Source organism: Betta splendens, chromosome 9 (assembly GCF_900634795.4).
Source record: "Betta splendens chromosome 9, fBetSpl5.4, whole genome shotgun sequence".
Classification (NCBI taxonomy): Eukaryota; Metazoa; Chordata; class Actinopteri; order Anabantiformes; family Osphronemidae; genus Betta; species Betta splendens.
In genome coordinates, this window is record NC_040889.2 from 3,359,675 (window position 1) to 3,374,310 (window position 14,636).

Consider the following 14,636-nt stretch of genomic DNA (forward strand, 5'->3'; position numbering starts at 1 on the left):
GGTTGAGATGCTGACTAAGAACAGTATTTTGGAGAGTATAAAACTGGGTCCTACAAGTGAAGCCAGAGCTGCTGTTGGATGTGAAGTTTTCTACTGATGAGTCCTGTACATTTGCTCTAGTACAGTGATCAGAGTGGGCACAGCATCAGGACTGATTTTAAACAAGTATGTGACCATGTGGATGCGTACAGAATGTCAACGTTAACCCTGATGCTCATTCTCCAGCTTTGACATCTCAGTGTAAATGTTGTCGACTGATAACAGCTAAATAGGAACAGGTTTGTCATAAACTGTAAAAGGACTTCAGCAGCTCTACTTATGATGCTTCTGTTCTTGCTCTGATGCTCCTGTTCCTGCTTTCCTTCTCTTCCTGTACCTGATTGTCCACTTGTTTCATCCTGCTCATCTAATTGGTTTGTACGTCGTTTGAGCTCTCCTTTGATTGTGGCTCTGAATGTTCTGCTCCGTAGTTTATTTGGTCCATAAAAATGTTTAATTCCTGGTTGAGCAGTGACTTGTGTTCACTGTGTGTGTGAAATGTTAGCTCCTGTTAGCCGCGCTCCTATCTTTCTTGTGGATTGTGCCTTTGTTTCCTGTCTTAAGCAGTGATTGACAGCTTCATACTGTATAAGCTTCCTATGCTCTAGTCAGCGATTTTAGATACATTTGGTTTGAAAGGATTCTTCCTGTTATGAGTTTGTGTTAGTCAAGGACTAACATGCTCATTCTTTGCCTCCTTCTACACCTGGCGTCTACTAAACAGTGGATTCTAATAAACCAAAGCTGCAGTCGGCTCAATACCAGTGGCTAAGATCAGTATGAGCACATTGTTGTAATGCAGTAAACCTACAGGAAGCATCATCAACCCATTCAATGACGACCATGAGTTCATGAGATGGAGTCGTTTTACATTCCTTCACTGAGATGAGTCACTAGTGAGCAGTAGTGCAGAGGTCAGGAAGGTCAAGACTGAACCCCGTAGTTTCTAATTAGAATAAAATGCACACATTGAGCTAAAGCTGCTAATCAAGACCTCTGCTGTGGTTCTCAGTTCAGCTTCATATTTACACTGTGACTCTACATTCATACAAAGCTCAGACAGACAGAATCTGGAAAAAACATGCTTTTATATTTAATGCTTAAAGGCAAGTTTGAACACTGTTATGACCAAGGTTCTTGTTCTGTGGGAAATCCTCAGGTCAAACACATCAAATGTGTTATTATATTCAATAATATTTCTAAAGCCAGGCCCATGGTATACAGACTGGGATGAAGATGACTGATGATGCGTCTAGGTCAACATAACTCATTTTCATTCAGTTCATTTTAAGTTACTAGTTTTCAGAGCTCAGATCTGCTCCAACCTCATGATCCCAGCAGGTCTGAGTCATCACATACTGTATAAGGCAGGTCTGAGGAATAAAATATCATTAGATGGATCCCCAAGGACTAAAGGCGCATCTGTTTCCCTCCCCACACACAAACATGCGTCTGTGGGGAAGACGGCTTAGTTCCCCACCAGGGGTCCACTGTAATCCCAAAGGCCAAAGTGTGAGACCCTTAAAAGTTAGAGCCATTAATCTTTAGTCACATATGGTCCTTCAGTGTGTGTGATCAACAGTGTGTCTCTCTGTCTGTTAACATCAAACACATCCTGGAATCCACTTTGTCTCCAAAGGTTTTTGTCTTATCCAGCAGTTTAACCTGCAGCATGTTCAGGCCTAGAAGCTGTACTGTGATAAACAGCTGAGCTTTTTCAGGATGCAACAAGTCTGACTATCAGATCAGGCCTCTGGTTGTTACAGAGCACCTTAATGCAGGAAGGAACACTGGATTGGCCATTCAAAACTCCAAACTTTATTTAACCCAACACAGACTGGCCGCTAAGGCTCAGTAAAATCAGTTGGTTTAACGCTAAACTACAATTTAGAAGATAGAAGGAAAAAACACAGCTACAGTTACAAAACAAAACCTGAACAGCTAAGAACAGAAAACATCTGAAGATACAGATAAAAGAGTCAGGGATTTAAAACCAAACCTAAACAAAATCACTGCACAAACAGAAAGTAACAACCACTATTCAACTCTCACTAAGGTTTTCTACAACACTGACTGACTGGAGGTCAGGAAACAGGATTTGTGAATGTGACTAACCAGCAAATGACATTAAATACATGTACAAACACCTGAGTGCTACACAATGAAGTCATTGTAAACTCAGCGGCTCCATCATGGGGCAGAAATGACAAGACACTAAACCTGCATCGTGTAAACGATGGGTACAGGGTTGAAGAAGAAAACACAAATATCCTCCTATCCAGCAACAGCACCACCTGGTGAGAAAATAGGGTCACTGCATCCCTAAGGATCGCTACAGTGGGAGCACATGAACTCACATGGAGCATGAAGTCCAATCAGTATGCCGTGGTTTACACAATCAGTCATTAGGTGTCAATGACCACAAAGCACAGAAGCTTTGATTTAATTCCACTTTAACCTTCTACAGTCATGTGTGACCTTGAACACTGGTTGTCACATGTGGAGATGTTTGCTGTGAGGCAGCGATGAAGATAGAGGCTAGAACTGCATCATATACTCCATGTGTGTCACTGTGCACAGACTCACTCCTAATAGCCTACCATCCTAGCAGCCTTGCAGATGTTTTAGCATCACCCCTCTCTGCCGACCAGGAGACTTGTTTATGGTTGTCAGGGGTTCATACGCTCATGTTGCACTCGGCCTCGCTCCTCTATCATCTTCACATCGACTTCCTGTTTCTCCTTTATTCTCTGATAATCGAGGACCATCATTCCTTCCCATTTGTCCCAGGTTTTACCCTACCAGGTTGTCTGTTGTTTTACATCTGCTCCTGTCCTCACGTTTCCATTTCTTTTTCAGCCTTTCCCTTTTCACATCTCTTTCTGTGAGTTACCTTACAGTATGTCTGCCCTTAAACCAAAGCCTCCAACATTTCTGCACTTTACTTTAACTCTATCAATTCCTGATAAACCTTCTTCACTACACACTGTAACTGTTAAAGTTAGTTTTAGTTTCAAGAAGACAGATGTTTGACTTGTGTATGGTCCAATGTATCTTCCAATCAAAAGATTGGCTGACTGACTGTAAGCGTATCGCATCACTTCCGGTGACTGAGGTTTGCTGCCGCTACATGTGTATGGCGTTACTCTCCGCTGTTCTTTTAAATATTATTTATGTTTGGTATTGACTGTTAAGAGTCATAAATCAAGCTTGTATTACTTAAGCATCATTTCTTTTCATTAAACATCCTGCTAATCTTCACAGTTATCAAGTGTTTTCTCTGCTAGCGTAACAGCTAGTTTACGTTCCTCTCCCTCTTGCTCTGTTTGGTGCTCTTTGTGTCTTATGTTTAGCTTATCCTCTGGCTCCTTTAGTGATGGTAATGGTATCTGTTATAAGTGTACGCTAGTTGCAGGTTTGGAGGCGAGGCTGTTAGACTTAGAATCTTGGCTTTGCATTTTAGAAAAAAGGCCAGTTAGCCAGGGCCCTTTAGCCAGTGCGGAGCCTCCTAGCTTAGCTGCTAGCAGTTCCCCAGCAGGCCGCAGGCAGCTGGGTCATGAGTGGGTTATGGCTCGTAAGAAACTTAGCTTTAGACAGGCAGCCAAGGTTCATCACCAACCGCTTCACATTTCAAACCATAGTCCGAAACGTGAAGTTAGAGAATCCAGCGGTCATAGTTAAGTGTTTGCCTATGGGGTGCCGAATGTAAAAGGAGCACCTATAACTAGTTTTCTCACATTTAGTTAAATGTGCAAAAGTCTAAATGTAAATGTTAAATGTAAATTTTAAATGTAAACTGTTAAATGTAAAATGTTCGGCAAGTGTAAACTGAATATTCATGACTGTGCAAGACTCCACCCCTACCCTCAAACAGCGCTGGTCTAGGATCAAAGACACAAACTCAAACAGTGTGCGCAAACCCCGCCCACATCTGATCTGGAAACTTTTGCTTTTAGCCTGGACGTAACTTCGGCTAGGTAGTATAGTTAGCCAAGTTATTCTCCACCGGCGCCACAGAAATATTCTATTTAAACCTACATAACTCCACATTAATGGTGTTTACGACAGAACAGCAGTTTGAAGCGGAGCCTCAGACCGCATACCTGCCGTTACAGCCCGTTCAATCTCCCCCAACGGGAGGGAGTCGGAGCTGGCGGCCACGATGGCTTCGACTTCAGGCTTCTCTCCAGTATTTTCGTGCACCAATCCAAAGTCAGATGTGGGCGGAGCTATGTGTACTGTTCGACGTGTTTGAGTCCGCGTCACTGATCTAGGATAATAGGGGGTGGAGTCTACTTAAATATTCAGTTCGATCATTTAACATTTATATTTAACATTTACATTTAGACTTTTGCACATTTAACTAAATGTGAGAAAACATGTTGTGTCATTTAGTTAAATGTGAGAAAACTAGTTATAGGTGCTCCTTTTACATTCGGCACCCCATATTTGCCTGGGGTCGGAGCGGGCGACATTGAGTCTTCTCTCTCTCTTCTCTTAAGCTCCTGTCTAAGGATGAGCGTAAGTATGCTAAGATCATAATACACGCAGGAGCTAATGACGCCTGGTTACGCCAAACTAAGTCACTAAAACTAACATTGAGTCGGTGTGTTCGTTTGCCAAAACAACGTCTCTGTAGTTTTCTCTGGACCCCTCCCCAATGTGACCAGCGATGACATGTATAGCCAGCTGACATCACTCCACCGCTGGTTGTCTAGGTGGTGTCCTGCAAACAATGTGGGCTTTGTGGCTAATTGGAGCACTTTTTGGGGAAAACCTGGGCTAATTAGAAGAGATGGCGCCCATCCCATGTTGGATGGAGCCTCTCTGCTCTCTAGTAACATGGCCATGTTGCTTAATCTCCTTACTCCGTGACAACTCAGTGTGGAGCCCAGGACGCAGAGTCGCAGTCTTACACGCCTCTCTACATGTTCTATACAGCCACCACCCACTCTTAGTCTTAGTTATCACATAGAGACTGTGTCTGCTCCCCAACCACCTACTGTAAACTATACAAGTCACAAACAAATCAAAGGGGAGTGACTTACCAGAACTTAGTAAACATTAAAACGATTCCTCCTACAAAACAAAGTAACAGTAAGTTAATAAAGTGTGGTTTATTAAATATCAGATCTCTCATCTAAATCCTTGTTAATAAATGATTTACTATATCAGATTTTGACATCTGCAATGCTGTTGCCAGATTCAAGCAGGTGATTCCATCAACATTTGCCTCATTGTCTTGTAGCTACACAGAGGAGAACAGTCACCTTAATCCTTATGAACAGGTTGACTCTCTTGTAAATGATGCTGCAGTTTCTCTACGTACAATGTTAGACACAGTGGCTCCTTTGAAGAAAAGGTCAATGAATCAGAGGAGATTGGCTCCATGGTGTAATTCAGAGATCTGCAGCGTAAAGCACAGGACTCGACAACTATAAAGGCAGTGTCGTTCCAACAAAACAAAAGTAAACTGCATTGCATGGAAGGACAGTCCGTGCTGCTAGGAAAACATATAATTTCTCCTTAATTGAGGAAAACAAAGACAACCCCAGGTTTCTTTTCAGCACTGTAGCCAGGCTGAATAAGAGTCGTAGCTGTGTCGAGCCTACTATCCCCTTAAATCTCTGCAGCAATGACTTTATGAACTACTTTACTAATAAAATCACTATTAGAGAAGACATTTATCAGCGACCTCCTCCAAATGACCTAAATCACTGTCTAGATCCAACAACTTTTATTTATTTTACCAAGTCCTCTGTCTTATTTAGAGAGCTTTTCCCCCATACCTCAGATTCAGTTAACATCAATAATTAACTCTTCCACGTCATCCACTTGTCTTTTATACCCAGTCTCAACCAAATTACTTACTTAAGTTCTATCTTTAATCAGCTTGTCCATGCTACATCAAATCAACCAACCACCTTCACTTAAGGTTAAAATTTACTCCTCAAGCTCTTGAATTGTTTTACTTAGTGTCATTCAGTAAGTCTTTTTAGAAAATTGAAAGCCCTTTTGGGGATACCCTGCGTTAAAAGCATCCCCTTCTGGATGAGGCGCAGACCTGTCCAGCCTCCCCTCTTGAGTTTTCTCTGTTGGTTTTAGCGTGATCAGAAAAGTCATTGTGTCACAAAAACATTGATTAAAACATATGGCAGGTTTTAGAAAGTCTTGGTGTAGAATCAATCCGTCTGAAGGCTGCAAACAATATACTGGTGACAAAACGTAAAACAGAAATAGATTGGGCCTTGTATCAGCCCATTTACTGACAGTTTCAGCATCAGGGCTGAGGCTCCCCTCGCTGACTTCTCGGCATATTAGATCATGAAATGCGCAGATTTAACAATTTTTACTCAGGAAAATGTTAAGATAATTGAAATTTTAGGAAAAAAAATGTATAACAGACCAATAGACAAAAATAAATGTTTATTTTACATTTTTTTAGTCACGTTATGGTAAGAACGTCACGCTAGGCAGGACCAGCAAGGCGAAGGACCCAGACTCATAGCACACAGTTCTCAGTTGTGGCGATTAAATGCAAAATCCACGGTCAACAGGCAGAGGTTGGTACACAAGTAAATTTGAATGAAAGCAACGGTACTGACAAGGGGCAGGCAAATCAATTAATCTCCAGGACTGGTTCACAACGACCGCCGAATGGCAGAATCAATCAGCGTGTATGTCTATGTTCACAAGCTTCGCAAGCTCTTTAAAACACAAACCCGGAGGTTAGTGCTCAGCCAAATTCACTGCAACAACGCCTTCGCTCCGCCCTTACCTATCGTTGCCCTCTGGACCCAGGCGAACTCTCTCCAGCAGGCAGTCTTCATCAATGCCACACTGGCCAAGAGACTCGGGGTGGGCTTGCTTCCCCTCGACCCGGCTATAGAGACCACGGCCCTAGACAGGATTCAGCTCTGGAGGATTTCGCATCACACCGAACAGGTTATCTTGTCTTTTTAAGTGACCACACAGAGGAAATATCTTTCCTCGCCATTGCCGCTTGCCACCACCCAGTGGTGCTGGGGGATGCTTGGCTTCGCTTGCATAACCCCTGACTGAACTGGAGAAGTGTAGGGATCGACGACTGGGGTCTGGAATGTGCTCATTCTGGTTTACAAGCAGACACTGTTTGATCTCCAGAACCAGAGGTGGTGGATTTGGAGGGAGTCCCCGAGTGGTACCGGGACTGTCAGGAGGTTTTCAGCAAGAGGAAGGCCATTTCACTGCCTCCTCGCCCACACGATTGTGTGAGTAACCTTCGACCAGGCTCTGTTTGTCATGATCCACCGCACAAGACGGTTAATCGAGGCTGTGGGGGTCAATTCGAATCACAGCCAAGTGAGGGCCATGAATCCATGGAAAACACTCCTTTAAACTAAACAAAATACACCAGGAGGCAAAACACATACCAACATAACCAAAACCAAAATTAACACAAGGAGGTCAGGCAAAGATACCAATGTGGCTAAGGCACAGCATGAGGAAACATGGCTAAGGCATAAACAACAAGGCTAATGCATGGCATGAACAACCAGAGGCTATTACGAAGCATGAATCAATTTATAGGTGCCTGTCCATGTCTTACATGCCGCACAACACGCGACTAACTGGCAATCGTACCCATCGATGGTTCATGTCCATAGTGCCGTGAATGTGTGGTGGAAATGACGAAATGACGACAAAAGGTCCAAAGCAGTAACAGACCTGACGTGAGCAGCTTGGAGAGATGATGTGACAATGACTCAGCACAGGTAATGGGCTGCAGGAGTCTTTAAAGAGAGGCAGAGGGGAAGCACAAGTGTGGCAAGTTGGGCTGATTGCCAAGTGTCTACTGAGGGAAGGAGAGGGAGTGGGCATGGTCCAAAGCAGAGGCGTGGCATGGTGAGGGAGAAGGTGTGGTACAGGGTAAAAACAACGGGATGGCTGGCAGAGCCAGCCCAGGAGCCTGACATTGTTCCCCCCAAGGGGAGATTATTCCAGTTGTCTTCTAAGGAGAGGGAGGTGATAAAAGAGTACCTAAATAATGACCTAGGCGCTGGCCTTATTCAACCATCGCCGACTGGGGGGGATTCATTGATCCCACCCCAGGCGGTAAGTAAGCACCAGTCTTATGTACGCCAGGTGCTCAAGGAATCGTTTGAGCACCTGCCATACACTTTTACTTGTGAAAGCCGAGAAGTGTGAGTTTCACGTTAACACTGTCTTTTTTCTCGGTTTCATTATCTCCCAGGGACGGATTCTTATAGACCCCGCAAAGACCCAAGCGGTGGAGGACTGGCCAACTCCGCAGAACTGACAGGATGTCCAGCACTTCTTGGGATTCACTAACTTTTATTGCAGATTTATTGCAGGTTCAGTTCCATCGCTGCTCACCTCCTCCAGGAGGCAGACAGAGAGAGCCTCCAGAGGTCCGTCCACTTGAGTCTAGAAACTGCTGTGTCTAGAAACTGCTGTGGGTGGAATTTGCAACATCTTACCCTGTGCCTCTATGGGTCTCATGCTGTTCCAGTGTGCCTACAGGTTCCAGATGCCCCTGTTCCAGTCTCTGGAGAAGGAAGTAAATGTTCCCTCAGCTCGTGTCTCTCTGTCTGTTGAGACTTAGCGCTCCTTCCTCTCTGACAGTCAGACGCCAGCGATGCAGGTGTGAGATTGTAAACATCTCCACACACATGGCGACAGGGATGAGATGGTGCATGCAGTTTGATTGGGTTAGACAGACATTCCACTGTAGTTGGATAGAGGGTTTAAAAGGCAGAAGCAACTTGAGGATTGTGGGCTCTTTGCATCGCACCTTTGTGGTGTATACTCTAATCTCCCCGGCTGGTTTTTGGTTTGTTGATGTGCGCAATCAACATCCATGTGTTTGATTTGCTTTCCCTATTATTTTTATTATCCTTTATTTTTGTAATAAATCACACAAAAGACAACTCTCTCATCTGCTTGTTTATTTCCACCACAATACATAAGGTGGTGGCGAGAATATTGGTGCTTAAATACAAGACTAATGATTAAGTTATTGCTGCTGGCACAACACATGACCGGAATAAAACTAGAAAGAATGACAGGCAGAAAACAAGCAGGAAATACCAAAATAATTATAAGCATGCAGCAATGAGCATGAATAATAAACATGAAGCTCGGTCTGTGAAAGCTGCCTTGGCAACGTTAACCAGTTCCACCAGCAATGCAGGTGAAAAAGTGAGCAGCATTGGGTCAAAGGCAGCCATGGCAGCAGGATGGGAACCAGGATCCACAGCAGCAGAGCCAGGAGTTGGTGCAGAAACAGGACATAGCGACTAGAGCTGATGTGGCAGCTGTGTGAGACATAAAACCTGAAGTATTGGGGCAGTGGCAGATGCACAGACCGGTGGGCCGGGTAAAGTCGGATGAGAAGCTGGAGCTGGAGTCGAGACACAGCAAGAGACGGCCGCGAGCCATGAATTGGGCCCCGACAAGAAACAGGAGCTGAGATCTGGACTGGAGTCTGATAAGGAACTGAAATGGGGGTCTTTGGCTGGAGACGGATGAGAAGCCTGCATGACGGATGAAATTACCTCTAACTGCTTCAAGGGAGGGCGCATCAGTAGCGTCCCGCAGAAACTCCACGTAGCATACCCGGAAGACCTCGGACAAGCCTGGCCAGACGGAGTCCAACAAAAAACCTGACGGGTTGGGAGCTGGCTGGTTTCAAATGTGGCCAGATTGTTCTGTGAGGCTTGCGAGGTGATGGACCCAAGCGCCCAGCAATAAAACAGGACTGAGCTTTGAAAGGATGAACGTTGTTAAGCTGAGAAACGACAGGTAGCAGGGTAGTCAGTCAGGCAGAGTTCAAAACTGGGAAATCCAAACACACGCTGAGTTACGACGGGGACAAGGCAGGAACAAGTTCAGAAAATCAGGCATGAGATCTCACCGGTTTGCAGCCAGACTACAGAACAAAAGCTAGAATGCTGGCTGATGGAATGACGAACACAAGACTTACATGCAAGAGTAAATGACCCAGTGAACACAGGTGGTGAATCGCATGACTAACGGTAAGGGGGAACAGGATCAGGAACAGGCAGGAACAGACAGGAAATTAACAAAATAAAACAGGAAATGGAGAACAACAGTAACAGGAAACCACAATTCATAACACTTATGTGTTATTAATAAAATATCAAAGGTCAAACCTCTGTTTGTCTCTGTGGGATTCTTTCCCTGCGTCTGTCACACAAACACTAAACTGCTTATGTAAAACTCTGGAGTCAGCAGATGATCAGTTGATATCCAGCTTGTGACGAGGATAAAGCTGCCCAGCAGGCACACCACCGACCTTCAACTGACCTTCAATATGGTTGAAATAATGTTAGTTATGTTGAACGCTGAATGCTGATGGAATACAGATGTAACTCTTAAACAAAGTTTGATCAACGTTAAATTCATCTTTCAAAATTAACACATAATCCAATAGACATTTAACCATAAGTATGATGTTGATTTGAGTTTCTTCATCTTTTCCTCAGTGTCAATGGCTAGTATCTGATTAGGCCTTGAAGCCAAAAAGTGACCCACAGGTACCTTTGCCTGTGGAAAGTTCATATTGGCCACAGTGCAATGTTGACACTCCTGGCACCAGTCTCTAATGCTCTTGGTCATAGACGGCCAGCACCTCTGCCTTACAAATTCCATAATCCTCTCTAAGCCTTGATGGCCATGACCTTGGTGCAATTGTTGCCACACCTCTTCTCTGAGTACCTTCAGCAGCAACAAGTGGTAGGCATCCTCTCCTCCATCCAGTCTTTTAGTGCAACGATACAGCACACCATTCAGTCGCACAATGAGACCCCACTGTTGACACAACTCGAGAACAGATTGTGACAATTTAGCTGTGTGGTTAGTGGTTAGGGAATGCAGAAACAGCCACTTGGGTGACTGTACGGTGGGCCTCTTGCCTTAAGGTCCCCTGTAGTGCCTTTGGAATGGGTGTTCCAATAGCAGACTACTTTACTGTATGTCTGGAGAAGTTATGGGGTGTCTTCTGGACAGTGCATCAGCATTTACATTGGTCCGGCATGCCCACCACTGTTCTGTGGCTCCTAACTTAGCTGTAGTTAAACGACGCAGAGGGTTGTTGTTGGCCCAAACAACACATTTTTGACACAGTAGGTAGTCCCTGAATTTTATAGTCATTGCTCATTTTAATGCCACAAACTGTAGCTTCACGTAGCTGTAGTTAGACATGTTTCTTTCTGTAGGCCTCAGACTACGACTGGCATACGCTATAGGTAGCACTTTACCACGTTGCATATGCCAAAACAGGAGCACTCACCAGCTTTGCTTTCAGAAGCTCCAAAGCTTTGTTCACACCGGTCAGTCCAACCTGTCCCCAAGGCCAGGCCTATGTTGCTCTTGTGTTTGTTGTGTTTCTGTTACCAAACAGTGAAGAGGGGCCACTATCTTTGCTAATCCCTCCACAAACTCCTATAATAACTGGCAAAGCCCAAGAATTACCGTATTTTTGAGGTAGCTGTTGGTTGGTGCCAATTAGCCACCGCAGAAATCTTCTCTGCATCAGTAAAAACCCCATCCCTGGAAACAAATTAAGTGGCACACTTACTCAACTTCACTTTAAGGCCCTCTCGCTGTAGCTGACTCAGCACGGCCCCTAGGAATTTCAGATGTTCATCTAAACAAAGACAATCACATCATCCAAATACAGTATAACAATAATGACTGACAATGTTGAGATCCAAAGAGTTGTTCCATCAGAAAGGTGCTTGGAGCGTTACATGGGCCAAATGGCATTCGATTGAATTCAAACAAGCCAAACGGGGTACAGAATGCGTTTTTTGCTTTTTCACAGCCACAGGCACCTGATTGTATCTGCTGGCCAAGTCAGGTTCCTCTGTGTAATGTGTCATAGTGAGAGTTTGATCCTGTCAGAGAAACGTTGTCAATGTTGAACATAGTTCTGTCTCGTTTTCAGATTCATGCATTAATTCAGTTGTTTTCTGAACAAGCTTAAATGATTCCTTGTGAACTTCTTCCTCTTCCGTCCTTTAATAGGTTCCTGCTTGAGATGTGATCTGATCATCAGTAACGTGAGAGTCTGGAAACTGGGGTCAGATAATGACAAACCTGGTGAATAATCAGTAAAACAAAGAGTTTAAATCATTTAACATCTCATTTAATTTATGTGATTAGAGATAGAAGCTGTGATTATTCCAGGATAAAATGTTGATGACTTGTTGTGAAGTTGTTTTTCACTGAATATCAGGATGTTTAAGTTCAACATGTAACAAACTGTGACATCAAAGAAGAATCACTGAGCTGAATTGGTGAGAAGCTTCCAGATGTTCACAGATGACACACCTGATGATTCACTTTCCTCTGACCCAGTTGAATCACCAATTCAGAACCGTGTTCTGATCCAGTTTCCACCTACTCTTTCTCGTCATCCTGCTTTGTGTCCATCAGTCTGACATGAGTGACTTCCAGCTGGCCTCCTACTTCTCTCTCAGGCTGAAGATCTTTGTCATCCATCACCTGAAGGTGTTGCTGCTTTTCCATGTTGATTTATCTGCTGGAGAGATTTATTCCTGGGATGTTCCCTCACATTGCTTCTCCTTTAATTGACACAAACCCTTTTTTTATTCCATCTATTTCTCTGTGTCCTGAATCCTCCTTTGGTTCAGGTTGACCTCTGAGGCCTGTTTTCCCTTCTACTATCTCGTCTCCAGCTCTGATCTTCATCCTCATCCTCCTGTTTTGTGGTTTAGCACCAACGTCTTTTTCTCTGAGCTCGTCACAAACAAATGATTCTTTTGCAGGTGTAATGAAGAATTACATATTTACGTACCTACCAATCTCATATGTGTTTACTTATAATGACCATATTATTTTACTATGTTGTTTTCTCCGCATATTGTATTGCTTTCATTAATTGTTATGGTCTCATTATTTGTCTGTGGTCAAACACCGCCGTCTAGTGGTTTGTGTGGAAATCAGCACGTAACTGTCTAATAGAGGAAACAAGCCCAACAGTGGCGTGTGAGCTGTAGGAGTGGAAAGTCCACTGTGTCTTCATTACTCGGCATAAAATCTGTCAGCGTTTATAGGAGTGGTTCATTCATGTGTGAGCTAATGAAACGTTGCATCCATCCATCCATTTTCTACCGCTTATTCCCATGCGGAGTCGCGGGTGTTGTTGCTATGTCTGTCTTTGGGGGAGGGGCGGGGTACACCCTGGACAGGTCACCAGTCCATCGCAGGGCACCACACACACACACACACACAATTACAGAGGTCAAATGTTTACTATAGTTCTTGACCAGGTTTGCACACACTGCAACAGGGATTTTGTCCCACTCCTCCACACAGATCTCCTTTAGATCAGTCAGGGTCCGGGGTTGCCGCTGAGCAATGCAGAGTTTAAGCTCCCCCCCAAAGATGTTCAATTGGTTTGAGGTCTGGACACTGGCTAGGTCATTCCAGAACCTTAATATGCTTCATGGAGCCACTCGATGGTTATCCTGGCTGTGTTCTTCAGGTTGTTGTCACATTGGAAGACCCAGCCACAACCCATCTTCAGTGCTCTGACTGAGGGCTGGAGGTTGTTGTTCAGAATTTCACAGTAAATGGCCCCATTCATCCTCTCCTTAATACAGTACAGACATCCTGTCCCCTTTGCAGAAAGCCAACCATGCTTCACAGTAGGCATTGTGTTTTTGGGAAGCAACTCATCCCTCTCTTTCCATCAAACACGACGAGTGAATTTTAGACCAAAAAGTTCTATTTTGGTCTCATCTGACCACATGACTTTCGCCCTCTGGATCATCTAGAACCTGGATGGTCAAACTTCCGATGCGCCTGGACATGTGAGGACTTGAGCAGGGGAACCTTCCGTGCCATGCATGATTTAAAAACCATGACGGCATAACTGTCGTCCCAGCTCTCTTCATATCATTGACCAGCTCCTCTCTCTCTTGTAGTGCTAGGCTGATTCTTCACCATTCTTATTATCAGTGATACCCCACGTGATGAGATCTTACATGGTGCCCCAGTTCGAAGGAGATTGACAGTCATCCTTAGTCTGTTCCATTTTCTAACAATTGCTCCAACAGCTGATCTGTTTTCACCAAGCTGCTTGGCTTTTTCCCCGTAGCCCTTTTCAGCCTTTTGGAGGTCCACAGTTTTGTCTCTGGTGTCTTTTGACAGCTTTTTGGTCTTGCTCATGGTAATAGCTGGTGTCTGAGTGACTGTGGGGTGGGCAGGTGTCTTTAAAGAGCTCAGACAGGTGCTACTAATTTAGCTTAATGAGTGGAGTAGAGGTGGACAGGTCTTTGAGTGCCAGAATTCTTGCCATTTCTCAGGTGTTGAAATACTATATTCCACAGTGCAAGACAAAAAAGGTTTAAAAATCATACAATTTGATTTGCTGAAATTTTTTTATTTTGTCTCTCAGAGTGGGAATGCACCTACAATGTGACTTTCACTGATTATAAGAGTTTATTTATCCTCTTAGAACCTTTAGAGCTTAAGGCCACACATTTAGGTAGTCTAAACACAAACATTATTATTGTCCATAAAGATAATAATAAGGCCAATAATTT